We start from the raw sequence: 13,886 nt of genomic DNA, 5'->3' as shown, positions 1-13,886 counted from the left end.
TTTTTATTTAAAAAAAAAAAAAGACTGAAGCATGGAAATAATGTTTATAGCATCAAATGACTTCTGGTCCCCTAGTACTTGCTTTGATTCCATGTCCAGTATTTCAGGAACTGGTAGTCATCCCTATTCATCAAACCAATGATCTTAGATTTCTCACCTCATTTTTATATGCCATAATGCTTAAACTAGATCCTCCAAATATAATGCTAAATAATAAAGATGAGAGGGAGCATTTTCAATAGTAATAAAAATAATAATCCATCTTTAGTGAATTCTGGCTGCTGGTTTAAGATATATCACCTTCCATCCCTCTATAAATCCTGAAAGCAGTACTGAAGATTTTAATTTTAATGCCTTTTTCAGCTTCTATTAATTAATTTAAGGACATTAACTTTGAATGATTAATATGTTGCATAATATGAATATTAGTCATATTTGCAAAAATTTTGTCTGCTGATATATACAGTATAAATATTTGAAATTATAATTCAAATTTTACTTCTAAGTGAATAGTTACATAGTCTTAAAGAGTTTTTTTTATTTTTAATGAGTGGGATTTTTTAGACTTTTGCTGTGTTAGAACTTCAAAAACTTGTTTCTAGATTCATTGCATTATGTTTCATATTGTAAGAATTATTTCAAGATTGTGACTGAATTATTCCTAAATTTTTTTTAGATGGTTGAAAATGAGAAATGGTCATTATAAAGATGAAAATGTTAACTTTATGTCTTAAGTAGGCTACTTCATACTACTAAAACTATTACACATTTACTTGCTTCTTGCTTTCTTTATCTCTATTTGACCCAAGAAGTTTGTTATAATATGTTGTAACAATAGAATTTCTATCCATTTTTCTTTGTATTTCTAATTTTTTTATTTCTGCATTTGATACCATTATTGTGTATATGAAGATCCACAGTTCATACATTTGTAATAGTACATTTTTTATCAGCATAAAATGCCCCTGTTTTCTTGAGGTCTGCTTTGTTGGAAATTCATATTGCCAACACTACCTTTTTTATTCATTTGCTCGTCACATATTTGTGCTTAAATTTTAATTATATTCCAAGCGTACAAAATTTGAAAATATCTTATTAAGTAGTAAAATAATATAAAATTCAATACAAATATTTTCATTATATTTTTGAAAGTTACAGTTCTGAGATCTTCAACAGCATTTATTAAAACTAATAGGAAAATACGTAATATAATAAGATCAATAATTAAATAATGCTGAAACATTTAGCTTTAAATTTTACTTAGATTTTAAAAATATATTTAAAAAATAACATTATTCACAATTCTAGCATTCAATATTCATCTGGCTGTAATTGTGAAAAATAAGTATCATGCTTCTTATAGTTATCTAAGATGTACATATATGCATATTTAGGAATAATACGAATTGTGTTAATATTGTAAAGTATTTCTCATCCTCCATGTACATCAGTTGTAGTGTGCCACTGGCATGTTTGCATACTAAAATTGAACACAAACAAAAGCAAGACAATGGTCAACTAAATCCACTTGGAAACCATATTTTGCTATTTGAGAATCTATTGCATTTATGCCTTCTGAGAGAAAGGATTTTCAAGATATTTATTTTGTCTTTTTCATTTCCACTCTCACAAACCTCCATGACATTTTGATTGGGACACTTTTTGTTTTGAGGACTTGGGGACAAAATATGTGGAGAAACATTTATCTTGGACGTACTTGAATAGTGTTCATCATGAGAGTGAGTTTATAAGATTACAGGATTGTCCTCTTTCTATGCTGAGTGCCACAACTGGAGTGAGAGAGCACTCGTGTGTTCCATAATAAATTTTTTGAGTGGGTCTGTTTGTAACACCTTAGGCTTTCTAAAGTTCAGGCTCTGAGCAGGGGTCCCTTGGGAACTAATGTGTGTTGGCTTGGGAGCCTGTCCAGGATACTGAGTGAGACACAGATATCTTACCTTCTTTCAAACCATAAATTGTTTTGTTTCAAACCTGTGAAGATGCATATACTATTACTCTAGATTTTTTAAAAAATCTTAGTCAAAGAACATATCATTTGCCACATTAATAATTTTTAAGTGTACAGTGCAATAATGCTAGCTTTATACACATTGTTGCACAACAGATCTGTAGAACTTTTTCAACTTGCAAAACTGAAACTTTACATTCATTCTGTTTCTTTTTCTAAAAATTTGACTACTTTACATACTTCACGTAAGTAGAGTCATGCAATATTTGTCTTTTTATAACTGGCTTATTTCTCTCAGCATAATGTTCCCAATGTTCAGCCATATTGTAGCTTATGACAGGATTTCCTTCTTTTTTATGCCAGATAATATTCCATTTTATGTATATATCACATTTTCTTTAGCCAAAATATTTAGGTTGCTTCCACATATTGACTATTGGGTATAAAGCTGCAATAAATATGGATGTTCAATATCTCTTTGAGATCCTATTTCAATTTTTGATTAAATACTCAGAAGTAGGATTGCTAAATCATATGGTAGTTATATTTTAAATTTTTTGAGGAAACTCCATACTATTTTCTATAGCCACTACACTAATTTACATTCTTACCAACAGTGCACAAATGTTCCAATTTCTCTGCATCCTCACCAATGCTTGTTGTTTTTCAGACAGTGGCCATCCTAAAGAGTGTGAGATCCCCTCTCATTGTGGTTTTGATTTGCGTTTCTCCCATGATTAGTGACATTGTGCATCTTTTCCTATGCTTGTTGAACATTAGTAAAGTTGGACATCTTTATCCTTTGCATGTGGATATCCAGTTTCCCCAACGCCATTTGTTGAAGAGTTTGTCCTTTCTCCCATTGTGTAGCCTTGGCACGTTTGTGAAAGATTATTTGACCAAGTGAGGGTTTATTTCTGGGCTCTCTATCCTATTCCATTTGTCTGCATATCTGTCTTTTGCCACTCCCATAATGTTTTCATTACTGTTGCACATGAAATTTTTCTATTTCTGCAAAAAAATGCTGTTAGGATTTTGATAGGGATTGCATTGGAATTCTAAGTATGGGCATTTTGAGAATATTAAGTTTTCTAATCCATGAACACAAATGTCTTTCTGTTTATTTGTGTCTTTAATTTATTTCAGCTATGTTTTGTAGTTTTCAGTGCACAAATCTTCTGCCTCCTTAATTGTTTATTCCTAAGTATTTTATTTTTTGAGGCTACTGTCAGTGATAGTATTTTCTTTTATTTCCTTTTAAGATTTTTCACTATTAATGTAAAACGTTACTGATTTTGGGGTGTTAATACTGTATCCTGCAAATTTGTTGAAGTAGTTTTTTAGTTCTAACAGTATTTTTGTGGAATTCTTACAGTTTTCTATATACTAGACATGTCATCCATGAACAGAGATCATTTTACTTCTTCCTTCTCTACTTGGATGGCTTTTATTTCTTTTTCTTCCCTGATTACTCAGGCTAGGATTTCCAGTACCATGGTGAATAGATGGTTACCAATTGCATGGAATACTTTTCACCATACTTTTACTTTCTGCCTACTTTTTTTTCTTTCTTTTCTTTTTTTTGAGACAGAGTCTTGCTATTGTCACCCAGGCTGGAGTGCAATTTCATGAACTCAGCTCACTGCAACCTCCAACTCCCAGGTTCCAGCAATTCTCCTGCCTCAGCCTCCTGAGTAGCTAGGATCACAGGCGCGTGCCCTCACACCCAACTAATTTTTGTATTTTTAGTAGAGACAGGATTTCACCATGTTGGCCAGGCTGGTCTCAAACTCCTGACCGCAAGTGATTCACCTGCCTCAGCTTCCCAAAGTGCTGGAATTACAGGCATGAGCCACTGCACCCAGACTGTCTACATATGTTCTTATATCTAAAGTGATTCTCAATTTGGGAGGCCAAGGCAGGAGCATTGCTTGAGCCCAGTGGTTGGAGACCAGCCTGGGAAACACAGGGAGACTTTGTCTCTAAAAGAAAAAAAAATTAAAGTGATCTCTTGTAGACAGCACATAGCTGGATATTGCTTTTAACCCTTCAATCATTCTTAATCTTTTGAGTGTGATATTTACATTTAAAATAATTACTGATAGGGATGAACTTATTATTGCCACCTTTAAGTTGTTTTCTGTGTGTCTTATAGTTATTTTCTCAATTTCTTTTACTTTTACTGCCGTTTTTTGTGTCTTATTGATTTTTCTGTAGAGACAGGCTTTGATTATTTTGTCAGGCTTTTTTTTTTTTTTGGTGTGCATCTTTTATGGGTATTTTATTTGTGGTAGTATGGGGACTACATAAAACACCTTACAGTTATAACAATCTATTTTAAACTGATAACAACTTAACTTTAACTGCATACCAAAACTCTACTCCTTTATGTCTCCCTCCCACACGTTATGTTATCAAAGTCACAGTTATATCTTTTTGTATTTTGTATTCATTAGCATAATTTTATAATTATATTTTACATGCCTTCATTTTTAAATTCTACACCTGAATTAAAACTGATTTACCTGCCACTCTTACAGTATTACAGGATTCTGTACCATGTATATATTTACCTCTACAAGAAAACTTTCCATTTTTGTTTACTTTTTTATTGCTGTCTAGTGTCCTTACATTTTAACTTGAAGGAATCTCTTAACAATTCTTAGAAGGCATATCTAATGGTGATGAACTTCTTCAGCATTTGTTTATCTGGGAAATTATTTCTCCTTCTGCTTTGAACAAAAGTTTTTCCAGATATAGTATTTTTGGTTTGACTTTTTTTATTTCAGGAGTTTACATGTGGCCAACCCTGACAGTATTGGGCTGAAAACATTTACTCAGCTCACACTAATAAAAGTGGCTAAAGAGCTTCTGCACGGCAAAAGAAACTACCATCAGAGTGAACAGGCAACCTACGGAATGGGAGAACATTTTTGCAATCTACCCATCTGACAAAGGGCTAATATCCAGAATCTACAAAGAACCTAAACAAATTTACAAGAAAAAAACAAATAACCCCATTAAAAAGTGGGCAAAGAATATGAACAGACACTTCTCAAAAGAAGACATTTATGCAGCCAACAGACACATGAAAAAATGCTCATCATTACTGGTCATCCGAGAAATGCAAATCAAAACCACAATGAGATACCATCTCACACTAGTTAGAATGGCGATCATTAAAAAGTCAGGAAACAACAGATGTTGGAGAGGATGTGGAGAAATAGGAACACTTTTACACTGTTGGTGGGAGTGTAAATTAGTTCAACCATTGTGGAAGACAGTGTGGCGATTCCTCAAAGTTCTAGAACTAGAAATACCATTTGACCCAGTGATCCCATTACTGGGTATATACCCAAAGGATTATAAATCATGCTACTATAAAGACACAGACACACATATGTTTATTGCTGCACTATTCCCAAGAGCAAAGACTTGGAACCAACCCAAATGTCCATCAACGATAGACTGGATTAAGAAAATGTGGCACATATACACCATGGAATACTGTGCAGCCACAGAAAAGGATGAGTTCATGTTCTTTGCAGGGACATGGATGCAGCTGGAAACCATCATTCTGAGCAAACTATCACAAGGACAGAAAACCAACCACCACATGTTCTCACTCATAGGTAGGAATTGAACAATGAGGACACTTGGACACAGGGCCTGTTGTGGGGTGGGGGGCTGGGGGAGGGATAGCATTTGGAGAAATACCTAATGTAAATGATGAGTTGATGGGTACAGCAAACCAACATGACACATGTAACAAACCTGCACGTTGTGCACATGTACCCTAGAACTCAAAGTACTGGGAGCAAAAATTCAGTGGACTATTAAGAGAAAAGAAAGATTAGAGAAGAAAGAACAAATGCATCTGATGAATTTCTCATCCATGTAATACCTGCATATAGTTCGCAAATAGACATGCCAAGATTACTCCTGGAGCCTATAGTAATTGACATGAATTTTAAAGGATTTCCTTTCCTTGAAACCAAATGATTTCTCAACAAGAAAGTTATTTAATTTTAACTAATTTTAAATAGAATATGTTAATTCTAAATTATCTTAAATATTTTCTAAATTAACCTAAGCATAAGAAAGTACAAAACATAGCATACGTTGATCACATGGTCTTCTACATCATCTTCAATCTTATTTTTGATGTGTTTGCACAGTGACTCTTTGAACTTTTTCAGTTATTATAGGGTATTTTGTTTAATAAGCTTCTTGAAGATGCTTCTACTGCCAACTTCCCCATCCCAATTCTCTCTGTCATTCATGGTGATGTGAAGGAGGAACGCTTTACTTTTACAATTTTTTTTTTAAATTACATGGCTTTTTAACCAATTTTTACAGTTTTTAGGAAGTCAATTATAAAGAAAAATATCATAAAAATCTTCACTTTATTTAGTTCCCTGCCTTACAAAGCAAGAGCATAGTGTGAGCTTTTCACTGGGTTCTTTTTCAACAATAGTGACAAACAAATACAGAAACCAACTAAAAAAAGTTTTATAGTTTCTTACAACTTTCTGTCATAAAATTATAAAGGCAGACTTGAGAAGATATGACCTAAGAATGCAATGACTTAAAAAAGAAAATTTGAAAATCAATTGGCTTTATGAGGTAACTTATCTGAATTCCATAATGTGGCAATTTCTAAAATGAAAAAGCTTTTTCTTGTGTGCGCAAATTTTATTGGTTTCTCTAAACTCCCATAGCAGAAGCTATAAAAGAGAATACAGAAAACCAAAAAGGTACACAGCACAAAATATTAATATAGTAATTTATTGGTTTTTTTTATTATTCCTTCAGTACTCTAAGTACCTTTTAGGCAATATTTAAATCTTATATCATTGTGAGAAGGGCTACTGGGCTAGTCATTAAAATGTAATATTTACTTATAGACACTATAAGAAATCTTGGCTAAAATTCTTTCATAGTTTTATATTAATTCAATTGAACACTGTGTATTGTCAAAGACTGTATTGCCTCAATATTCTCTACCAGAAGGTAAAGTAAAAAGAGTGAAATAAATAAATAATAGAATACTGCTCCATTTTATACAAAGATTTTCTATAAATACCGAGGCCCATGACCATGTTTAACAGTTAGGTAACTGAAATGATAATCTTTTTTATGATTAATTTTCTATATCTACTATCCAGTTATCATATAGTAGTGATTCTTAATCTTTCAGGAATTGGAAAACACTTAGAGCATTTGATAAACAACAGAGGATCTTCTGACAAGAAGACAATTTATGCATTTATATACAGCCTAATATATCAAATTTCAGGGAATAAAGAAACTTCAAAACCTAGCTCTGTATTCTCCAAGCTCTTTAACTCTGTTTAGTACCTCAGTAAGTTTAGGCAGCTTTAATTTCTTTTATATCCCCACATTTCTTTTCATGGTAAAACATGAGTGTTTTCTAGGATCCTGATAATGAAAACCTATGCAGTTGACCCTTGAACAATATGGATTTCAATTGTGGAGGTCCACCTATATCCAGATTTTCTCCCACCTCTGCCACCCCTGAGATGGTAAAAGCTAATTCCTCCTCTACCTTCTCCTTTTCAGCCTACTCAACATAAAGACAATGAGAATGAAGACCTTTCTGATTATCTACTTCCATGTAATGAATAGTAAACATATTTTCTCTTCTTTATAATTTCCTTAATAGATTTTATTTTCTCTAGCTTACCTTATTGCAAGAATGTAGTATGTAATACGTATAAAGAATATGTGTTAATCAACTGTTCATCTTACTGTAAAGCTTCTAGTAGGCTAGTAGTAGTTAAGTTTTTGTGGAGTCAAAAGTTATATGTGAATTTTTGACTGCAGCATGAAGGTCAGTACTCCTAAACTCCGCATTGTTTAAGGATCAGCCATACTTCCAGAGTCTGAATGGTATTTAGTGTATCAAATACGTGGGTTGGTTTGTTTGTTTTTCTGTCTCACTCTTAAGGTATATGACTCTAAACAGAAAATATTACCTGTTGGGGAAGTAAATCAATGGGACATATTTCCTATAAAGTAACAACTATAATTAGTTAATTAGAGAGTTACACATAGCTATTGGGAGAGCTATGACAAATATTCATAGAATATTGGTTAGAAATAATCTTGTAGAAATTACCTTTAAATTAAGTCTGCATAATACAATGTAATTAATAAAGGGTTCTTATACTCTATTTATTTATTTATTTTGGTTCTTGTAAAAAATGGTTAGGTAGTGAGACATATAGCCTCATTTTGTGGAAGAGAAAGAATCATGAGGTTAAATAACTTATCCAAGGTGATTCAAAAATAATCTTTAGAGCATGAACTTGGATTCTCCTCTCTCATATCAGGCACAATAGTGTCAATTTCAATGAATGAATAAATGAATAATGTGACAGCACTTTGAATTTACTACACATCTTTTCTAATTTCTTGAAAGGCTATTGTAGTGTCTTGAAAGGCTGTTGATTCACTTGTAGGTATTGATTGGTTTTCTGGTCTTCGTGGCCTGGTTTAGATGCTGTTTGCACAGAGATCAGTCCCTGTTTGATTATAGTTAATGAAAGGCAGTGGGCTGTAGCATCATATTATTTGTCAGTTATGACTCATTTAGGGTCAACATACCAGAAAAATTGATATTTTTGCTATGCAAACTAAGATCTTGTTTGAGTTATTTAAAATATATAACCATTACAGTTGTGATGATATTTTGACTTGGAGCAAAGATAATGTACTTAGTAGAAAATATTGTCTAAATAATTTTTCTGTAATGATGATTAAGTACGCTGATTTTCCCATGTTCTCTCATCAGTAGCTTATGAGAGGGTTGTCCCAGTGATTGGCTTGCTGCAGAATGAAGTCAGTGAGCTCATTTATGAAGGTGTAAAAAAAAAAAAAATGCAAACACATTGTATAAAACTGGCTGGAACTTGTTCAAATATCAAAGATTTCTCAAGGACTGTCATCTTGGACAGAAGGATCAATTAGTTATTTCTCAGGTGTTACAACCCACTGAAAATTTGGAACTGCTTAGGGGTCTTGCTTAGTGTTTTCAGATCGGGAAGGGGAGCAGCAGCAATAAACCTGCTACTGAGATCCGGGGAGTAGATTCACATTCTATCAATTCTACAACTCCAGAACAAGTGTTGTATAGATGAGATTCATTGCTAAAGATGCACAGATCAAGTTTTAAGGCACGTATGAATTAGGTTGATAGAGTTCTGCTTTGCCAATCAACTTCAAAGACTTGAAGAATGAAGTCCAAATTAATTGATAAGTTTTTCTTCTTTAATGTACAATACATTCACCTTCCAAGTTCACCTTGAATTGATGAAAATTGAGAATTCTCAATAATAAGTTATAAAGGCTTACTGAGCCACTGTTACTTACCTTTGTTTACATGTAAGAATAAAATCTTAAGAATCAAGAATTAAGAAGCAAAAGTGTATGCTTTTCACAATTGAATTAAAATTATTTGGGCCTAGAGCCAAGACATTTTCTTAGACTTGTTTTAAGTGCCTTAACCACCAGGAATTCTTTTTAAAGTACTTTCTAATTAATCTTTTTGAAATGATGGCTTTGCCTTTTAATGAGAAATCTACATTTCTTTCTTAAATAGGAAACCTAGTGTCCTTGGCTTAGTTCTCTAAAGACATAGAAGTACACTTTTATGTGTAGTGAAGACACAGCTTGTGGCAAATTTATTTCAGGCATGTCAGACTGAAAATCTGTTTCTATAACAAACAGGCTTCCCTTGAGTTTACTAAGCCATGTTCTTCAAGTAAATGAGGTGCTTTATGGATGTATAACCTGAATGTCCCTACCAAGGAGTTACTGTTTGACTTTATTATTCTGAGAGAACAATCTGAACACTAATCCCCACAGCTGCTAGAAGTCTTTGTCATCCCTCCCCCGTATTCCTGAGAACACGGGGTCCTGGTAGTCCTCATGGTTTCTCTATCTGAGCTCACCCTGGCTCATTTGTTCTTTCCTTCTACCTATTGCTAGAATCTGCTTGGTTTTATCCACATTACTCCTAAGGTGAATATACTCATCCCCCTTTTATTTTGCAAAGCACTATTACTAAAAACATTTGTTATATATAAAAGAACTTTACTGAAGTTTGAGGGGAACAGAGAGTTATAGAACAAAACATGAAAAAATTTAAATTGGTGATCAGACCCTGTATTCCTATTCAACCATCTGCTCCATAAGGAGTCCATTCCTAGCCATCTGTCCACAGTCTAGTCCCGAAACCAGGCTGCTAGAATTCAGGTTCTCCTAACAATATTTTCCTAATCTCTTCTCTTTTCCTGAGTTCCAGCTTACTGACACTTGATCCCAGTGGCCTTCTAAGGTAAAGTATATTTTGCCTAGAGAATGTGGCTTTCCATGTAGCACAGTGTTATATATAAAGCCATTAAGTCACATTTGTTAACTATATTGTTTATATATTCTGTGATTTAACTAAATTTTGGGGTTTTTCTGATCCAAAATTTTCTGAGATAACTAGGTTAAAAATTCCTAAGCATGAATGTGGATTGCACAATCTCTCCTACTAATTCTGTCATTTGTGCCTTGCATAATTTTAAACAATATTATAAAGATCATAGGTGTTTGTGGTTGAGATATCTCCTCATTGTTGATTTTTACTATCTGATTGTGTGCCTCTCCTCTTATTAATATTTTGCCTTAAATTCTTTTTTCTGATATTAATATTGTAACATCCATTTTCTGTTGGGTAATACTTGTGAGATATAGTTTTTCTAACCATTCTGTGTAGTTGTTTTTTGTCTAATGCATTTTTCATGTAGAGTCTATAACTAGAATTTTAAAAATTATGTGTTCTTTGTCTTTTCATAGGTGAATTAAATATGTTTATATCTATTTTGGTTACTAATATAGTTGGGCATATTTCAGTCAAATATTTTTGAGGTTTTCATTTATCACGTCTTTTTTTACTCCATTATTTTATTTTTTACATTTGGATAGATTTCAAACATTCTTTGTTATCTATTTGTCTCTTTATTATAAACCACAAACTTTATTTTTTGTCTTCAATGTGTATTCTTACATTTTTAACACAGAGATCAAACTTTGTAAGTCTGGGATATTTCTAAATTGATTCAGCATTTACATCCTCACAGAAAACACACCAAACCAAAACAAGAAACTGTGTTTAAAAAAAAAAAAACCTACTGAACTACCCCAGCTATTTTTCTTTTTATAATCTACAATTTTAATTCCAACTGTTTTCAGGAATAGAAATTGAATGGTATATTCTTACAATCACAAAAATAAAATGAGTATATTTATTTCCTCTCTAATATCCATACCAATACACTTAAGAGTGTATTTGAAAGCCTAAACAGTTAGGCATGGGTCTTTATAAGAAAAAGGTAATTCAGCCCCTCCAGACACCGTTCGATGTCCAATTATCCCAAATGTACTATAATCAGCACATGACACTACTCACAGTGACTGATACTAAGGTTATTCAATCATAACAAAACTGAAGTTTATCACTCTTCTACGATGTGTGAGAGTGAATCCATGTAACACTTCTGGCATCCATCCTATGACTATAAAAGGTGTCACCCTTACAAAGAACCCATCTTTAGAATGAAGCCGACTTTGTGGATAGTAAAAATAAGAAACAAAGGGGAAATAGATACTTGCTTGGATCTGTTGTAAAGCCACTGGATCAACCTGCTCAGAAGTTTCTATTTCTCAGAACTTTCCAGTTATTTTACACAGAGAATTCTCTTATTATTTCTGAAATAGTTTGACTCAGAAGCCTGTTACTTATAACATAACAGATGCAATAGTTAAATTTACCAATGTTTCTTACATATTTCTTAGTTCCTTCTGTTTCTTGTATTCTTCTTTGGAGTAACCATTTCTTCATTTTGAAATGGATCCTTCAAGACCTATTTTATGAAGGTCATATGGGACATAAATACTCTTATTTGTATTTTTTTCTGAAAAAAAATCATTATTTCACCCTCACACTTAAACAAGAGTTTGACTGAAGACTGGTTATTTTTCTTCATTCCGAACATAACTGCTTTCTTCTGGCCAACATTGTTTCTGATGAAAAGTTTTCTGTTACTCCAGCTGTCATTGAATTGTGAGTACTTTTTCTTTTGTAATTTTTAGGGTTTTTTCCTTTCACCTTTGTTATTCCGCAGTTTCACTGGGGTAAATTTAGATGTGTCTTTATTTTCTTAATTAGAGGGCATGTTTTCAATCTGAAATACCCTCTTTTACTTTCTGTGCAATTTTCAGCCCTTATTTCTTCGCATATTTGTTCTCCTGGATTCTCCCTATATTCTGTTTCTGGGAATTTATTTAGACATATGTTCAAGTCTCAATCTATTATCATTCTCCCATATTGATACTTTTATGTTTTTGTATCCATCTCTTTATATCACTTTCTGGACAAATTCTTATGTGCTATTTCTTGTATGACAATTTCTTTCTTTGACTATGTTCTATGTCACTCTGCTGTCTAGTAAAGTAGATACGAAGCATGTGTTCTTATTTAAACAGATTTAAATTAATCATAATGAAGTGAAATTAAAACTTCAGTTCCTCAGTCCCAATGGCTACATTTCAATTGCACAGTAGCCAGAAGTGGCTGATGACTACCATATTAGACAGTGCAGATACAGAATCCTTCCATCATTGCAGAAAGTTCTGTTGGACAAGGCTAGAGGTTACTTTCTATTTGATTATTTAAATTTGATTACAAAAATGTTTATATTTTATGTTTCTAATTGGTTATTTTCCATATATATCTGGCTTTGACTGATTTCTTCCTGTTTTCTGAAAATGACTCATTTCTTTTATATATGTCATTTTTATCTCTTTAATGACTTTAAAAATATTTACCTTAAAGCTATTGTTTCAAAGCTATTATTTTCACATTGGTGAGATTATTAATTTTATAACCTCCAGTGTTTAGTGTTGTTTTATTTTGTTTTTCAGGTGCTTTATAATATTCACTTGGTGATTCGTCTTGAGGCTTAATTCTATTTTGTTGCGTTTCTGTTTTCTCTCTCTTTTCCTCTCATTGTATTTTCTTCCAGCTGCCCAATCTCCAGCTCAGCCAGGAATTTATAAGATTCTTGGCTCCTGTCCCATGGATACACTAGGGATATCTCCTATCCATTCCTGGATCCAGCAATTCAGTTGGCAAACATGCTGATTGATCATCTGTCTCCATGCCTTCTGCCAGATTGAGTTCATAGGTCACAGCTACAGAGAATAATTATAGTTATGCTCAGAGTCTTTTATGGATGGAGAAAGTCCATTTCAGCCACAGATTTCATATTATGAACCTGGTTCTTTCCTCTCCAAATCATCTCTGGAGAGCTCTTGGGGCCCAGTTACTCTGGAAGGGCCAAATATGTAGTATCTTTTGCCTGTTACTGAATTTAATGCTAAACAGATCTGAGGCTTTAGTGCCTGGTTTATAATTTCTGACCTACAATGATTTATTTTTTTTCTGGGTTTTCAACATAGCTATACCTCTTTAATTTTCCAGAAAAAAAAGTACTGTTAGTATCATTTGGGATGAATATACACATTTGTATATATTCATATATACAAATATATATATATACACATATATATTTACAATATATATATATTCATATATATTGTAAACTCAAGACCATCTTGATTGGAAGCCTAATGTTTCTCTAATATTTTGGGAAATTTATTATTTCTTTGATATAATTTTGTTTCTCATAGTTCTCTTCTCCTATTTGGAACTCTTTAATTTCTTGGGTTTAACATTTGGCTGTCATCCTTTATGCTTTCATTTTTGCTTTTTTCGTTTTTATTAGGTCATACTCTGATGTGGTTTGGCTGTGTCCTCACCCAAATCTTACCTTGAATTGTAGTT

The sequence above is a fragment of the Symphalangus syndactylus genome, chromosome 6 (assembly GCF_028878055.3).
Source record: "Symphalangus syndactylus isolate Jambi chromosome 6, NHGRI_mSymSyn1-v2.1_pri, whole genome shotgun sequence".
Taxonomy (NCBI): domain Eukaryota; kingdom Metazoa; phylum Chordata; class Mammalia; order Primates; family Hylobatidae; genus Symphalangus; species Symphalangus syndactylus.
The sequence above is the reverse complement of the archived record's forward strand: the minus strand, read 5'-3'. Positions refer to the sequence as shown.